The 19,057-nt window shown below is 37.1% G+C and overlaps 1 protein-coding gene across 1 annotated transcript in view; it reads left to right on the top strand.

The window, feature by feature from the left end:
• Positions 1 to 19,057, top strand: part of GRID2 (glutamate ionotropic receptor delta type subunit 2) — a 490,302-nt gene that overhangs the window by 411,957 nt on the left and 59,288 nt on the right. The window lies entirely within an intron of this gene.

Below are 19,057 nucleotides of genomic sequence, written 5' to 3'. Positions count from 1 at the left end.
AGAGCATATTCAACCATCGTCTGTGCATCCAGGGATCAATCAAAAGCTTGCTTTCAGGAAATGATAGCATTTTGCTATCTTCTCACTGCAAAACTAGTGATAAATTGCTGATACACTTCACGGTTCTCTGAAACAGAGTTCAGCAAATATTGATTTAACAGACAAATGTGTTGTATGAAATAAACTTTTTTGTCCCTTTTCTAAGCTGATACAAATAGTTGTCCAGAACCTTGGAGGCTGGCTGCAAGAGGGATAACAGAAAATAATGTTTGCCTGCCTTCTTTTTAAGATAGAGATTGAGTTGTGCAAAACTCTTTCATGTTAAGGTGTGCTGTTCTCCAGTGCTGAGGCAAAGGATGACACCTGCTGGTACATCAAGCAAAGTTACTTCAAATTCAAGCTTTCCGGGACATATTTTGCCATGGAAGGTAGAGTCAAAGGCCCTTTATAAAAATTATGTTAAGATGCCATTTCTGTGCATAAGCTGCCATCTCCATGATGGGTAGTCCTTAAATGTGATCTGTGATCACCTACATTGAATAAAATGTGGAGTTTCGTATTTATTTGTATTTCAACCATTTATTCTAGAGGGTCAGAATAATATAAATAGCGTGACTTCACAAGATAAACTGGGATTTGTGAGGATATTTTCAGGTTACCACAGTCTCTTCAATTTCTGGAGACTTACACTTAGGGTATGAACTGCAGCTTCTAGCTGTTTTCTCATGCTGGCCATGCAGTGATCTTGCTTAGATTTAGAGCAAGGAAATTAAATAGCAAATAACCAGACAGGTGTATAAAAGAGAATGTAAAAATGGGACTGGAAAAGAAAGAGAAACAATAAAATATTATAACTTAGAGTGTATCAGTTATACCCGTATTTGGCACTGAATGCAATTTTTAAAGGAAAAAATTAAATTATGCTTCCTAACCAGAGTGATCCTGTTGTTTATTTGTCATTGTTGTTTACTACATGGTAAATTGTGACAAGTCAGGTAGACAAGTTAGCAACTTGAACCTTTTCAGATAGGATAGACTGCCATCTCTTTGTTATATTTTCTACTGCAAGCACTCATTTGATGTGCAACAATTGCTTAAACCTCACCCTGAACACATGAAAATCCAGGCCTAAGGATTACCCTTCTAGAGATGAACATACCCTTGCTTTTTGTCTCCTTAAGAACAAGGTATATATGTACATCTAGCAGCCTGGCACATCAGTAAGATCACTCCCCCACACTCAGCAAAATGAGGAGCCGTCTCACCCCCGTTATATCAGCCTGCCCCACTCGGTCCGGCAAAAGGGGCATGTTCTGGACCCCACCAGTCAAGGAATTTTGACTGGTGGGATCTAGGAAGAGGGCCTTTTCTGCTGTGCTCCCGCTCTGTGGAACAGCTTATCACCCGAGGTGCGGTGTGCCCCCTCTCTCATGACCTTCAGGAAGAGTGTGAAATCCTGGCTATGCTAGATGGCCTGGGGGCTGGATAGGGGCTCACACCTTTGGAATTGGCTTGTGGAGTAATTGATTCTACCCCCCCCCCACCCGGCCATCTTGAATGTTTTTAGTTTTTTTTATGTATATGATCTTTTTATATAGTTCGACTTTTTAACTAATTAATGTGGATATTTATATTTTTAACTGTTTTTGGGTTTTACTTTGTGAGCTGCCCAGAGTCACCCTCTGGGGGAGATGGCTGGCATATAAATGTAATAAATAAATAAATTTCCAATGCATTTATTAAAATGTACTTACTGGGTAATTCTCTGAGATTCCACAGCTCCCCCTCTCCCAATTTCCCAGTGCCTGGAGCCTAGTCATGGGGGGTGGAGTTGGATGGGGGAGAACAGACTGTGGATCGGCCCTAGCAAGGTTGAGTAGCTATGGACATTAAAAACCCCTGGCTCCAAAGATTTCCCAACTTTGACCTTGCCTGTTTGTTTGTTTTTTTTTGGCGGGGGGGTTGTTTTTTGTTTGCATTTCCCATTATGCACATAAGACAGCACTGATCCGTGAGCTGCTCTGGCTCCTAGTAGATTGCTGGGTACAATTCAAAGTGCAGGTTAGTGTTTAATATTACGAAGCTCTACATGGCATGAGGCTACTCTATTGGCAGGACCATCTCTCTCCCATTGTTTCAGCTCAGCCCACCAGGTCTACCAGGAAGGGCAAGCTCCAGGTCTCTTTCATCAAAGAGTGTCATTTTGATGGACCCAGGAGGCATGCCTGCTCTGTTGCAGCACCTGCCCTCTAGGATAGTTTCCCTCCAGAAATCCATATAGCCCTCACCTTGTCAGCCTTTTGTAAGGCACTGAAGACCTTGCTGTTCCCCCAGGCATTTGGGCCAGGAGGTTAGGCAAGTTCTGTTAGTAATGCTGTTTTTAATGAGTTTCATTTATTGCTTTGACTTTGGCCATCACAGTTTAGATGGTGATGTCTTGTTTTAATTAGGTACACCACCCAGAATCATCATTGTAAAATGGGCAGCCATATAAATAATTTACATACATACATACATACATACATACATACATAAATAAATAAATAAATAAAAATATTTACTTATGTGAACTCTGAAAATACTGACAGTATTCAAAGCTCCTGAACTTAAAATGTGAATGAATCTAAAACAGTAGTTTTACAATCTTCTAACATTAGGTAACAATTATACACATAGTGAATTGAAAGTGTATTTTACTCAGTGTAATTTACTCAGTGGGACTTACTTCCAAGTGAAACCTGCAGAGGATTAGACTTCATAGCTCATTGATTTTGGTATTTCATGCAGCAATAACCATAAAATACTCCTTCTGCACACCTAATTTATACAGAAGCCAAAACTGCACAACAGAAAACACTAACAAAGCACTGCTAGAGAGGTTGTCAGTACATATTACAATATATACCATACAATTTATGATATATTCCAATAGTCTTACTTTCACTTTATAATATGGCACTGTGGATGGATCTGATTAACTCACAAACAGGCCTCCCAAGTCCAATCAGAGGAAACGACTAGGACAACAGCAAGGGTTACTGTCACATACTTGGCAGTCCTGCCAATAAATAACATATCAGAAATTATTTTATGAGCCTTCAAAGGCTGTGACATTTGGCATTCTGTTTTCTAGTACATTTAATTTTTTATGACAGAAAGCAAACTCAAAACTCAGGCGTAATCCCACAACCAAATCCATTGATTTCAGAGGGGCTTCCTTCTGGTAGGTACAGATACCATAATCCACTGTGTAACATTTCTAAGTTCAACTGATTTCATCTAGCCAACAAAACAGTTCCGTAAATGCTATATGGGAATTTAGCAGCAAGCAAGTCACCCTTTGTTTATTTATTGTTCATTTATCAGATTTATTTCTTGACTTTATTGCTTATAACTCAAGGTGGCATACATAATCCTTCTTCCTCCTATTTTTCTCTCAGCTGATGAGGTGAGTTGGGCTGAGAAAACTGAGCTGGGCCCAAAGTCACCCCACTAGTTTCCATGCTTAAGAGAGGAATGGAATTTAGAGTCTCCTGGTTTCTGGTTGTGCCTGAGTCCTATGGCTTCCATCAACCCAGGCAGCAATATCTTGTCTCCCTCATATTGTACCATGGGGACCACAGAGAATGGACTATTGGTTGCTTTATCCAGCTGCCTAATCCAGTACCTTTTATGTTGTGTACATCTGCAGCATCAGAGGATTCTGGGACTAAGAGCAGTAGGACTTTCATTCTGCAATTTAGAAGGATTGTGGTGGATGTTCTTTCTGAACTGGAGGAGACTGAGATGGAGAATACCTCTGAGTGTGAGATGGTGGGGGACAGCAATTCCCTTCCCAGGTAACCTCAGTCTGTACTTGGTATTGAAATGGCTATTTTTATGCTCTTGATCAGACCTGATGAGAGCAGGTACAGAATTGAGAGGTGGTGTATGTACAGGTAATCCTCACTTACCAACCACAACTGGGACCAGCAACTCCATCACTAAGCATCATGGTTGTTAAGTGAAATGTCACATGACCCTGCAGGATTTACAATGTCAATTCCGCTGTGGTTGTTAAGCAAATCACTGTGGGTCATTAAGCATGGCATCACATGACTGTGACTTGCAACTTGAAGGAAGGAAGGAAGGAAGGAAGGAAGGAAGGAAGGAAGGAAGGAAGGAAGGAAGGAAGGAAGGAAGGAAGGAAGGAAGGAAGGAAGGAATTCTGATGCTCCCTGCCACAGGCAAAGTCAATGGGGAAGCCAGCAGCAAGTCACAAGTCACTCGCACTCCCACTGCTTTTTTGCCCTTGGTTATTCTGGTCATTCTGTTTCTCTGTTTAGGTAAGGAAGTATCTCTGAAAGATGACCCAGTGGGTCACGGGTTATCTAGTTTCAGTTAGCTTTCAGCAAGAGATTCAGGATTTCTTTGCACACTGTGTACTTTACTTTCTGTCACTGTAATCTATGGGGCTTGAAAGTACTTTGAATCAATTCATCTCTACAATATGCAACACACTTGTCTGCATTTTTCCCACTCTATCCCAAGATTTTGATGTCAGTCACATTATACCCAGCAAGTCATTTAATAGAGCTTTTGAACCTAGATCTCCATCATTCCATTCTCAAAGCCACTTTTAACAATATATCAGCTGATCTGACTGAAGTAAAGCAATTGGATTTGACCTGAATATATTTGTAGTCTGCTTGAGTGAAAATTGCCTGCACAATTGCTGTCACTTTTCTTTTTCTCAAACAAGTGGAACCTTAATCTTAGATAGGTTTACTTCTAGTAAGTGGTAGAACTTCATTCCAGGAGTGCTTCATTGGGACAATGCTTGTTTGAAACTGCCCCTTTAAAGTACTGTGTCCCCTCTCTTGTTTCTAACAATGTCTACTTTGTTTCACTTTTATTTGTTTGTTTAATTTGAATTGATTTTGGTGGTACCCAACCCCAACCAACTTGGCCTTTCTTCTTGGGTTTCATCCAGCAGAACCATTGGTCTAGCCTTTGAGGTGATATGAAATGACTCACCGAGCCAGATCAAGTTGTATCTTCAACTCAGCAAGGATGAACACTTCACTTCTATGACCTGAACTGCTGGGTCACTATTAATTTGAACAATTTTGTATAGGCCTAATAAATGGATAGAAGATTGTAACCTAAACCAGCATTTAGAGATACCATGTCACCCTGCACGGTAATTCATAAAGAACAGAATAAAGTAGGTTCATTCTGAACAGTAAAAATAAGCTTACATAGGCAGATAATATTTCACAATTGAGTTTCTTTCTATCACAGAGGTTTCACACAGTAAGATGGTGGGACTTGACTTTTTTCAGCAAAGTGGTGATTTGTAATCCTGCTTATCCTATCAATTTAATTAGCAGGAATGGATATGCTTTTCCTTGAGTTTCATTGAGTTTCTCTCCTGTTGTACTGTCTTTTCAGAACAAATGGAATCAGAATAGAAATTCTAAATAAAAATCTCTGTGTATTATCTTCAGCACAAATATATGTGAACAGTGAGTTGTCAATCTGTAGCAACACATCTGAGCTCCTCTGCAGAAGTAACTGTATGGGGGGGGGGGAGAGAGGGATCAAGAAGGAATGTTTACTTCTTTCACAACCCACATGATTTTTAAAGGCCCATAAAGACATAAACTTTTGCTATTTTTATAGTAAAACAGAAACTGCTGTTGCCGACAGAATAAACCATACACAAATCAAAAGGAAATATTTCAATAGACATAGACTTAATGAAAATATAAAGTTAGCATCCATTATCACCTTGTCAAATAACAAGGTAAAAAAACGTTTTGATTGATTTTAGGAAACTTGGTGATGGTAACAGATACATGAAAAGAAGGATTTTTCTCCATACCCAATGTTACCCCAGAAGAAAAAGAAATACAGTATCTGGTTTTTATAGTACCTTCTCTTTTATTTCTCTTGTTCTTATTTTTGTAATCATTATTACTACATACCATGAAAAATCATCTTCACATGGTACTTTATTAAACTATGGAATTTTCTGTACCCCAGATTTATAAATGGCTACCAATTTCAACAATTTTTTAAAAAATAATCAGATTTACAATGATAAGCCTTGTTACAATGGCTATATTATTATAAACTTCAGGATTAGAAACAACATATATCTGGATAGCCATTTCTGGGAAGAGAGATACTGCTTGTTGGTTTCCTGTAAACACTGGTATATTATCAGGAACTCTGATTCTCACCAATGCATTTTAATGTTTTTAATTTGCGCATTAAGTTTTAATTTGTAAATTAATGCTGTATTTACAGTAGCTAACATAGGATGAAACCATCAATCCACATATAACAAGGAATCGGAAATGTAGAAGAAAGTTGTAATTTTATCACTGTAGCCATCAGGATTACCAACTATGCAGGGTCAGGGAGAGCTAAGAGATGAATGATTGACACTAAATGATTTTGAATATAGATCATTCGAAGGCAAGAAGTAACCCCATTCACAGAAGAAATTAAAGTGATGCATTCCATCATAAAATACAGAATTCAAGATAGATAAGTAGTAGGTAATGTCCTAGCTTAAAGCTTTCCAACATGCTATATACTATTTAAATGAAAATTGCATTCATTCTAAAAACTGGTGTACATGATTTCATTCACTTAGAAGATCTCTATTCCCACCCCCCACCCTCAACTTCTTTCCCATTAACACCTTTGGAGGTACAGAGTGATCTATGCAGATGATATCAGAAAATACACTTTCTTATAATGGCACAAATTCTAGGTGCTGATTACTTATTGTAGTCAGAGAGATACAGAATTCTCAATTTTATCTGTACATTCAAAGTGCATTCTATATTAATCAGTATATTCTACTTGAAAAAATACTGAGATGCTTGGAAGAAGGTAAAGTCTGATTAGCTTTCTTATTATTTAAGTGAAAAAAAAAAGAAGGTAGTCTTATTAAAAAGGAATGAGCTCCAGCTGAACTAGCAATTCAATCATTCAAGTTTGCCCAGAGGATACAGAGCACCAGAAAGCAGAGAGATGATGTTTCATTGAACTATTGTCATTGGGTGAGAAAGCAGCATTTTTATTGTTGCATTTATTCAGGCTAGGGATATTTGATGAATTAGCAAATATCAACAATTATTCATAAGCTATTTTTTTTCCTCCAACACATTTTTGATGGAAAAAATATATCAGTATGTATTAATAAACATATATTTTGAAAAATGGAGTTTGAGGAAGCAGGATAGAAAGAGCATTGACGCTTTTGAACTTTGGTGGTGAAAAAGACTTCTGAGAATACCATGGATAGCCAAGAAAATGAATAGATGGATCACTAAACAAATCAACCCAGAGTTCTCAGTCAAGACACACATGATCAGGCTTATCCTACTTTGGAGACATTGTGTAAAGACTTAGCTTTCTAGAGAAGTCTATAATGTTGAGAAAGGTGGAAAGAAAGAGAAGAAGAGGACAACCAGCAGCAAGGTGGATGGACTGAATTATAATTATGGGTATACCATTGGAAGGCCTGAATGGCGAGGTTGGGAACAGATCATCCTGAAGATGTTTTAAAAAGCAGAAAAATGCACATTAAGCAGTGAAAATGACACTGAGATAAACTAATCTGCCAATCCTTTACATAAGACTAATCCTCATTTATTTTCTATTTGTCTATCTACAATCTACCACTGGAGGTTTGCAAGAAAACACTGGACAGCCCTTTGTCCAGAATGGTATGAGGATGCCTTACTGGGCAGGGGGTTGGACTAGGAGACCTCCAAGTTGTCTTCTAGCCCTATTATTCTAAGATTCCATGATTCTACTTCTTTGGAAGGTCTGCCAGTGACATTAGTTTACTGGGAATTACAATCCTCATTTCAAAGACTTAAAAGTCATGTGAAAAACATAAAACATTCATCTCAAAAATGATAAAAAGAGGCTCTTCTTTTTAAACCTGTGATAAAGAGAGACATTGCTAGATGAAGTAAAGAGGTCACAGTTATATTCTTCTGTTATATCTTCTGGTGTTTAAGGAGTTTATGTATACCTTTTGCTTTATTGATTATTCCCTTTTCTGATATAAAGATAAACTCAGACAGAGTTGAAGAAGCACAGATCATGCTGCCTCCCTCTTGAATCCATTTTGCATCTAAAACTTCAGTACTTTCTATTACTTTAAAGTACCATTCCTGAATAATTGTTATGTCAAAAAGCACCGTTTCTGAATAATTGTTGTTATTCAGTGTTTTCTATTATTTAAGCATCATTTATGAATACTTGTTGTTGTGAAATGATTGCTCTTCCTAATATAATGTTACTTCAGCACCCCATTGTTCTACAATCTGGTATCTTCTAAGGATATTGAGTCTATAAATCCCAACTCCCCCAAATTCCTAAGAGGGTTGAGAATATTTGGAGGCCAAACCCTTTTCAGGTTTGTAATTGTCATATAAAATAAGTTGATTACGGTAAGTTTTAATATTTGGCCTCTTCCCAATTTTTTTTCATTTATTATGTCTAGTTATATATGAAATAAAAATAAAATACTTCTTATAAACCCAATCTTGCTTTCCTTTCCCTTCACAGCCCTACCCCTTGCCCCCTCCCACCTGCAACATGCCCTGGCTTCTTAACTTTTAGTTCAAACCTATTGGGAAAATTTGGTTTAATTCAGGTCAGAGTTTCTGTGTTATGGTCAGAATATGAGAGAGAAACAAAGGCAACTTCAGGGCTGTGAGCACGTCCTGTATATGAAGCCTTGGGCCATTGTGACAAAGAGTTATTGCAAAAAATATTTTTACAGTCATTGATAAGGATGAGAATAAAGAGGTTTCTGTTTAAGTAGATCATCTGCTTAAGCGTTCTCCTTACTTTTTCCAAAACCTATTACATCTTGCAGTAGAGATTTGATATAACAGATTTCTATTTCATTTGATTTCCTTATCTCCCAAGATGAGCATGTTATTTAGATAAATTGAGCAATTCCACAATAGTGGGGAACATTCTGAACTGTTGCTTGACTCCTCAGAGTAATAATCACCTTCAAAAAATTGTCTCACTAACTCATATTTCAGCTGAAATCTTGACACTTCCTATTATTTTACACTGCCTATTCTCAGTCTTTGATTATTGGGGAATAATTCAGATTGAGAGGTGACATTTCAGAGAAAAAGTTGCATGGTATTTGTTCTAATATAATACTTTAGATTGTAACAATAAGTATTATCCAACTATTTTCTGAAATAAAAACAATTTCTACCTTCGATTACATTTTGCAAAACCTCTAAATAAACAACAGTAATATCTTACATTTTTTTCAGATTTTTGTTTGGATGGGTTAGAAATATATCATCACGGAGAAAATTTATCTATGTGGTCGCTAGGAGTCAAAAACAACTTGATGGCACAAATCAATCAATCAGTCAATCAATCAATCAATCCTCCTTCCTGACCTTGCATATTCATGTCACCTAATAAATATATGAACCAGTCTGTATTATTTCTATTAGCATACAGTTCGTTATTTCTAATAACATACAGTAACAAAGCCACTTACTAAGTGTATTATTTAATGTGAAAAATAAGTTATTTTCCTGATTTTTTTTTTTACAATGTTTAAATACTTCACCTTGAAATGAAATATGAAATAAATATGTGTGATTGGCAGGACTATTCAGAGTTTCAAAAGGGCATTTTGAGTCAACAGAGCTTTGATTGGCGGACTCCTTCAAAGCAAAATGCTAAATTGAACCAGCACCCAGGATTGATAAGTCAGATCACAGCAGTTGTGCCGTTTTAATCCAGACAATAAAAAAGGGCTTTTCCATACATGCATAAAAGGGCAAAATCCTGTTTTCTTCAGAGCAAAAAGGGTGCCAGAATTTAAATGGCTCTCTTTGGTGTTTTGATTAGAAGTGTCAAACGAGAGCAACTCAGCCCTCCAAATTATAGCTATGCTCCAAATGAGTTCACTTTGACAACCCACATCAAAGAACTACGTTGAATATGCACACCTCAACTACTTCCAAACTCGTCATAGGTTATAGTATGTGGAGTAGCAGAAGTCTTATAAGCAGTATTGAAAATGAATGGCACTATTATTTATAATAATTAGAGGCCTTCATACTGTCACCTTGTACAGACTTAGCTAGTGGTAGGGGAAGGAACGAATCATTCAAAAAGGAATTCAATTGGTCCTTGTGCAAAGACTATTTCAAGGAAATCTTGGAAGCTGGCACAGGTTACCAGCCAGAGATGGGGGACAAGACAATAATAAATAGAAATCGGTTGGAGTTGGAGATGTGTACAGAAAAAATGGGAAGGCACAAGTTAAGGTAAAAAAGTGACTGTATGGATATGTTCAGCTAGTTTTCCTGGCAACAATATAGAAATGGTTTGCTACTGCCTTCTTCCAGAATGTTGGTGATTTTAACTTTCTTCATTTTAAACAATAGCATTGGGCTTGTTTGTTAAGCATGATCATGTATTGGAATGGAAACAAGACTATTTACCATTATGGGCTCAGCTTGAGAGTAACTATTTAGTACTCTTCTAATCCTGAAAATACTTGGTTCTGATTAGGGTAGGAATTTGGTTACTTTCTAGCATTGAAATCATCAGATATATCAGGGCCTTACTGAGCATAACATTTACATTTGATTTTAATCATCTTCTTTGACTCCAGCCTCCATAACCATAGACATGGCATATAGAATGCATAAATAAGGCAAGAGTACAGAGTGTTGTTCTACCCCTTCCCAACCTGGAGCCAGTTTGTTTTACCATGTTCTATCTGGACTGTGGCTTCCTATCCTGTGTATAGATTTCACATGAGGACAGTGAGGTGTTCTGGGATTCCCATTTTCCTAAGGACATTCCACAGTTTGACATGGTCAACACAATCAAAGGCCTTTCCATAGGCAATGATTTCTTTGCCCTTCTTAGTTATCCAGATTGCATCAGCAATAATGTCTTTGGTTCCTCAAACTTTTCTAAAGCCAGCTTGAACATCTGGCATTTCTCTTTCCATGTAGGGCTGTAATCTGCATTGGGTGTTCCTGAATACTATTTTGCCAGCATGTGAAATTAAGGATATTGTGTGATAGATTTCTCACTCTGTTAGATTTTCTTTCTTTGGTATTGGTATGCAGGCTAACCTTTTCCAATCTGTTAGCTTCTATGTCATTCTCCAGATTAGCTGGCATAATTTGGTTAAACATTTTACTGATTTTTCTTATGTTGCTAGCCATATTTCTGTAGATATTTCATACATTCCTATAGCATTCTGACTTGGTAATAACCAGAGTACTGATCTAACTTCATCTTTAAGTAATAGAGATCCTTGTAAATAGGATATATCTTACAAGGTATCTTGGATGCTGACATTTCCAATGTGCAAAATTTCAGTATTTTCCTTCCAGTTCTGTTTGATCATCTTTGAATCAATTATTATTTGTGCATTGCTATCCTTTAGCATATGAAGGTTAGAATCTCCTTCTGAGTTCAGAGATCTTTTGGAAAACTTGCCTTGTTTTTTGGACTTCTGGGGAATGTATGGCGAACTGAAGATGGCTCAGGAAAGACCAGTTCCTTGGAACCTCTCTGGATAAGGAAAGAATGGGAGATCACCCACATGTGCTGTGGATGGTTGCTCCTCATGAGGAGATGGCAGGACAGTAGTTTTCTGCAGGTTTGAGCACCAGGAAAGAATGGGATAAACCATGTTGCTTGCAACCACAGCAGAAACTTTTAAAAAACATTAAGTTCACAAACCCCAGTTTCTAATCACTTTTGGAAATTGCTCATTAACTACTTCTAAGCTATTAGAGTCCTTTGGAACAAGTTTGAAAATGCCAGGTGAGTCTACTTTCAATCCTGAATGGAACAAAATTTTAATCATAAGCTTAAGAATTTAAGGAATCTGAAATAAACAGCAAAAAGCTAAGTAAGATTTTGATCTTAGAAAGTTACAAAAGGACTAAGGGTCCAGATAAAATTGGAATATTGAAACTTTTACAATAGGATTTTGGAATTAATTATAGAGAACAAACAGCTTCTTGTGGAAAATAGATTCTGTTTTGGTTTTTACAAGACACAACAAAGATAAGCAATTTCATGATTTCAAAAACTGGACATTAAAGGCGACTAAAGTTTTTAGGAAAACAAAATATTTACAAGCCTCTGAAATGTTGGAAAAAGTGCTATAACAGTGAAAATATTGAAGGAGACTTTTGAAAAATGGAATCAGAAAATAGTAGCCACAATTTCAACAATGTCAGTAATGATGTCTGCTTCTATGGATAGACTATGTCCAAAATATGTTGTTGAAAAAATGACAGATATAGAACAAATTTTATTTGACATGATAGAGATGGTAACAAAAGTGGATTTACAACTGACAGGCCAAGAGAATGACTTAGAAAAAAATGTTTCCCTGGATCTACAAAAGAAACTGGCTGAGGTTTTAAAATTTAAAAGGGAAATACAAATGACAAACCAAGAGAGTGACCTGGATATTTTTTTTCCTACTGGATTTACAAAAGAGGCTTGTTAAAACCTTGAAGAACTCTCTGTGATGGGATAAAAAAGAAATGAAGAGAAATCAAATTCTATGACAATATTTGAATGAACTAAAGATTAAGACTGTTAGAAGTAAAAGGAAGGAATGTAAAGTTGGTTTATTTGATCAAGATTAAAACAAAATATGTTGTTAATTCTGGCAACCCTTTATAGACTTTCTGCTGACACCAGGACTGAAAAGATGATGTTTTATGGATTTGTTTATAGATAGGAGATGGAATATGAGATGAAGAAATAAATGTTTGTAACCTTAGAGGGGGTAAAGAGTCACTAAATAAAGTTGCACATGAGTGGTTCTTGATTTATTCCACGGTCAGGCTCTGGCCATGTCTTTGCTATTATAACAAAGTTCTTCTACTTCCTTATACCTATAATATAATCAGTTTGATTTCTGCATGCTGCATCTGGTGATGTCCATCTATATACACATTACTTTCGTTAATAAGTATCAATTTTATTTTGCTTTCAGAATTTGTACACCTTTGGATTACTGCTATTATAATTGGCCTCCTATCACTTATTTAACATTCAAGGCAGCTTACAGCAACTGAAAATATAAATTATAAAATGTAAGAATAAAAATAATAGAATTAAAATAAAAGGCAAAATTAAAATCTGTATCATTAGCATAAAAATGAATCCTGGATAGTAAATACCAGCAACTGACTTGGCACTAAAAAGCAGGGCTTTCAGATTCAAGGGTTCACCTTCACTGTCACAATGTCTTCCCTGGTCAGATTAAAACCTTAAAGGTAGGCAGGTCAGTCACCAGCCTCCCCGACTTTCCTTGTAAGGGCCAAGTTGAAGCCCTCCATGATATCTCCCTTGCTAATTCTAGGTCAGCATTTGCTCATAGACCATGTTTTATTCTTGACTCCCTTCTTTTTGACTCACCTCAAAGTCAGAAAGAGTTGAAAAGCACTGTTTAGGCCATTGAATTCAATCCTCTGCTCAGTGTTCAAAGATCCAAATTAAAGCACCCTAAAGAAAAATTCATTCAGACTCTGCTTGAAGATATCCATTGAAGGAAAGTCTCCATTTCCCCAAGCAATTGGTTCCATTACGAGCTGCAGAATGCTTCTGAAAAATATCAGTGATATGACATTAAAGAGCATTTCCTACAACTTTTTGAGGATGGGGATTGGGGATAACAAAATGTATCTGGGCCAGCCCATACCACTGCCCGAACCAGATTTGAAAGAATATCCTAGCTTGTGTTGTGTACACTCATTGGTTGAAGCTTTTTAGCTTCCAAAAGTTCTATCTTCCCAATCTATTAGAGATGCCAAAGCTTGAATCTGGGACTTTCTGAATAAAAATATGGTTTGTACAGCTAATTACAGCCTTCAGAAGTCCAGGCAAAATTATTTTCTATACTATAATTGCAATGTATTAATCAAGCCCAAATTAAGGAGCTCTTGAGTAGTATTCTGATTTAAACCTGGTCATATTGCTTCCCTATTCAACCAGCAGATTCAAGGAAATTACCCATTATTTTATTTCTTCATTATTTTTACTGCCAGCAAATTAATGGCACAATTCCCTTAACAATAATTTGCTACTCTTAGCAATTAAAATGTTGTACCTGGCTTTAAACTTTCATCTCTTTGGATATTGAAGGGAGAAAAAAAAAATCTCCAATTAAAAGTGAAACAGAATCACCAAAACTATGGAGGGTTGTTAACATTATTCTTAATGTCAGCATGTTACCCGCTGGGGCTAGAAATGGTACAGCTTAAATTAAAATGTCATCTTGGACTGTCTGGACAAACATTTTCATTTTGCATCTTGAGAATTTAATGGCTGTTTCTGAATGGTCTGAGTTAAGGTTTTTGCTTAATTTTGACATGCCATAGGCTGATGAGAAACGAACTTTGTGTATGCTTTAGTGAGAAATAATTAAAACCTCCTTGTTTTATTTTGCATCCCTCCAAGGATGATACTAGATTAGCAACTCCTTTCTCTCCTGGAGTGGCATTATATTGTCAAAATGATAAAAGTTCTCCTTCAGATAACTCTCAGGTTTGCAACAAGTGAAGATGTCAATTTGTATAATTATTCATTGATCCTAAGCCCAAAGGAATCCTGTTTATTGGGCTGTCTCAATTATGCAAAACTAGCCAAATGCTCATTATGGCAGGTGAGGCAGAAAGGAGGAGGAGGAGGAGGAGGAGGAGGAGGAGGAGGAGGAGGAAATTATTATGATGGAAAAGATAGCTTCAATATAGTGCAAGGACATTTCATGTCAAATAGGAGGGGACACAATATTGCCTTATTTTGATTTAATATCCATAATTGTGTTAATGGGGTCATAATACAAAGTTCAGTATAGTTTAAAGGTGTAAATATACTTTCAATTTATATAACAAAACTTTGGAATTTATCACAAAGAATAATTTTGGATTTACTAGCATTTTTTTTTTTAATCTGCACTCAATTGTTACCGATTCTGCGGTGACTGCCTGGACGAGTCCCTGCAGTTTTCAAGGCAAGGTGTTTCGGAAGTGGTTTGCCATGGCCTCCTTCCTAGAGCAGAGCCCAGCTGGCGAGTGCAGGAGGCGGGGTTTCCGTTGCTTCGTGCCTTTTTCGGGCGTGTGTGGCTTCCGCGTTACTGGCAACTTGTCCCGTCTCCCATGCAAGCACTGCCAGCATTTTTCCTCCCACCGGGGTGAGAGTACCCATTTATCTACTCACGTAAGTTTCTGAGCTGCTGGGTTGACAGGAGCTGGGGAGGAAGCAGGCGCTCACTCTGCTGCGTGGAGCTGGGCTCGAACCGCTGAAGTGTCAACTATTTCTGGTCGGCAACTTTCAACGTCATTAAGCTGCTGCACCACCACGTCCCTCTTTACTGAGCATTGGGCACCACAAAAAGGAGTTTATTTTCAATGTGTCATTTTATTCAACTTAATAGGGCTAACCTGGAATCATTCCTGTAACATGGACAGTATATCAGTGTAGTAGTTGGATTCTGAAACAGCTCAGATTTAGTTCTATCTACTAAATATATCTGTTTCAGCTGTTACTTCTTTGCAGAGAGTGTTCCTTCAGCCAATTCACTGAACTTTGTGGTTTCAACCTATTGGTTTAAATTCTTCAGTGCAAATGGTTTATTTATCAGGACAGCCAAGGAGATGGCAAAAGACAGTTCAAGACAATCTTATTTGGCTAGTGTAGAAATATCAGACTTTTCTATATTTAGTCAACTCCGAAGCAGTCAAAATTGTTTGACATCTGCCTTGACAACTGCACCTTTTATGTTCTAACATGAGAAGACAAAACTGTTTGATGTAAATGGAAACTGGTCAAAGAATTATGGCCTGCAGGCTAGATGATCCCATTGGGGATTTCTTGTCCATTTCCATTTTTGTATTCATACTGCTGAGCTCTTGTTCTCTCTATTGTTTTTTATTCTCTATTAACTGCCAAGAAAGTAGCAGTGAAGTAAATGGAAAGGGCAATTCTGATCATTCTTTTAATATTATCTCAGCTTTGTCAAAACATTTGATAAGTTCACTGATAATGTATGAATGTGCCACAGAGGGTAGTGTTTAATAGCATATCCAGTGCTGCAAGGACTTCAGCCTAAAATTTAATTCTGCAGTTATTTGGGAGAAAACACATCTGACTGTAGATTGTACATGTATTGAATATTAACCCCCATGTGTTCTAGCTTTAGGGGCAACTTATCACAGGGGTGTATCTAGATGAAAGTATCTAAAAACTGGATGAATTGAAAAGTCAGAGATGAAATGAGAAAGATATTTGAAGATTTAGGAATCCCAACTGACTCAAACTGCTGAATAGTGGATTTAAGTCCATACAGAGCTTCATAGCAATTTTATAGTTAGGGAATCTGTAGTACGTATTGCTGCAAAATTTCTTCAACCCTCCTTCTATAGTTATATTCTGAGGAAAATAGCAGAGCGGACAAAGCAAGGGGGGCGGGGAAGGGGAATGTTATTTTGTCACTAATACCTAAGTAGCTGATCACATTTATTTAGGCACAGGGTGTGTTAAATTGAAACATTTGAGTTTAACTCAATAATCATTACAAAATTGTAATTTCCACTGACATTACAACTGAGTGCATAACTGGAGAATCTTACCTGGATCAAAACTATATACTGTTGCTATCCATTACAGTTTCCCTGCCTGGCAGTTGCATGTGAGTCCTGGACCGCTGTGTTTATCCCCCAGCCCACTTTTAGTTTTCCACCATTCTAGGAAAGAAAACAGGTAAAAATGATAGTGGAAGTTTAAAATAAGCTTAACAGCTAAAGAACAACCTTCATCTCTGTGCCTTACACAGCTCCACCCACTATACATAATTGCCTCATTTACTGTAGCCTTTGACCACTCACGGAATGTTACAGCATTATATAAATGTCAAATTTATATAATGGGGACCATGAAAATAATAAATGTATATCACTATAGCCTCAACATCTCATCAGTACTACCAAATAAAAATATGTGGCTAAATTAGTCAGCTGTGGAGAGACAGAAAGAAGCTAATTGATGAATTTACACTAAACTACTAAATATTGTTTCCTATTCCTGGATTGCAAAAAGCATTAACTATCACCAGTTTTCAGATTCCTGAATTCAACTGAATGATTCATATCGGGAATGCATTTTCTGTTATAGCCCCACTACATGAAGTTGTAACAGCTGCTTTCTTTAAGTCTATCAACCTGAAGGGAAAGTTTAAACCAGTGTTGTCCAAACGTGGCCACTTTAAGATGAGTGGACTTCAACTCCCAGAATTCCCCAGCCAGCATGGCTGGCTGTGGAATTCTGGGAGTTGAAGTCCACTCATCTTAAAGTGGCCAAGTTTGGACAACACTGGTTTAAACAAACACTTTTTCTGCCTCTACCAAGCTACTTTTAATTCAGAGACTCCAACATAATAGTTTAAAAATAGACATTTATATAGAATCTGTAATTTGTTCCTGATGTGTATTCATTTATTAATCTTTGAACATTTTATCTTTGTTATTTTTGACCCTTGACCTTCTCTGCTTTGCATCTGTAGTCCTTGACTTTAACATTAATCAGACATTTCTAATGAAAGACATTAGTTCCCTAAATTAGAACACAACATAATTAACAAGAACAGCACATAACCTGTTTGCTTACCATGATGTTAAAGCAGATAGCAACAACAGATTGTCTGAACACTCAGAAGTCTTTAAGAAACAGTGCTTATCCAGAGTTCCTGTAGGGAAAAAAGACACTGAGAACTACAACATAACATTCTGTGAGTCAAACATATGCAAAGTATTTTCATTATCAAGTTGATCTGTAGGTCTGTCCTCATTTTGCCTCCTTTCCCACCTAAAATGTTGGCATATGGCAAATGGCCAAAATATACCACTTTTAAAACAAAACATTTCTTTTATGTTTTCATGCTGTTTCCTACTAAATTTCATCCATTCCTAAAGGTTTCCAGCCTAGAAGACAGAATAGGCTGTAACTTCCATTAAGAAATTGCACTTTACAACATTCTAGGGTGGTATCAGGTGTGCCTATTTTAAAATGCTTCTAAGGTGCAATGTAGAATTTTATCATTCAGGCCTGTTGATGAAATGGTTGTGAATGAGCCAGGTTTCGTTGAGTGCTCAATTCATTTGAAATATATTTTACATCTGAGCTACACTTCACACCAAACAAAATTCCAGATTTTTTAGTTCTCATCATCTCAATCAATATAGTTATGGCTAAATATTAACTTGAATTAGAGCTCACTGACATTTGAGAACTCAGCTGTTGATATAAGAAGCAGACAGGACTTGTCTACAGCAGCCCTGTATTTCAGCTGTTCATCTACTTCCAATTGTTTTGAAGTTCTTCTATGATGCTTCTTAGTGTAGCTTCTTTGTGTTACCTTTGTTGCATTGCCGTTCTTCCACCTGCTGGGCATGTTGCTATTCCAGGTCACTCGCTCCTGGTGCTTAATAAAACTCCAGAAAACCATAAAACTTTACAAGCTAAAACACTCAGTAGGTATAAATCCAAGGTAAAGATAAAAGGAGTAGGATAAAAGTTGAGTAAATAAATTGAAAGCCTAACTACTGTATTATCCTAATAGTATAGCAAATTGTGAGGAGTTTGTCTGAAGAGCTACTTCTTCTACACCATCTTAGCTCCTCCAAGAACTCAGGATAGGAAAAATCTGTTCTAAATGACATAGTCCAGACATACTATTGAATTATGGTAAATTATCAGAGGAATGAGTAACTCTCACCCCCACCCATTCACAATTAAGAAGAGATACTGAACACTTTTGCTTTCATTTTAGTTTTAGGCTTAATTGGTCGTGACATATTGTCAGGTTCAGCTCAAGAAAAACAGCAAGACAGTCCAGAACAGTTTAGCTCCTTTATTGGCTTATACCTAATAGACAGAATCTCGCCAGACTAAATCTATACCACAACAACAGTAACTATAACCACAACGCCCCACGGAGGGGCCAGTCTCATTC

Source organism: Python bivittatus, unplaced genomic scaffold, assembly GCF_059951505.1.
Source record: "Python bivittatus isolate LINGU-HERP-01145 unplaced genomic scaffold, Pbiv_v1 ctg000070_np1212, whole genome shotgun sequence".
In the NCBI taxonomy this organism is placed as follows: domain Eukaryota; kingdom Metazoa; phylum Chordata; class Lepidosauria; order Squamata; family Pythonidae; genus Python; species Python bivittatus.
This window is presented reverse-complemented; position numbering and strand designations above follow the sequence as displayed.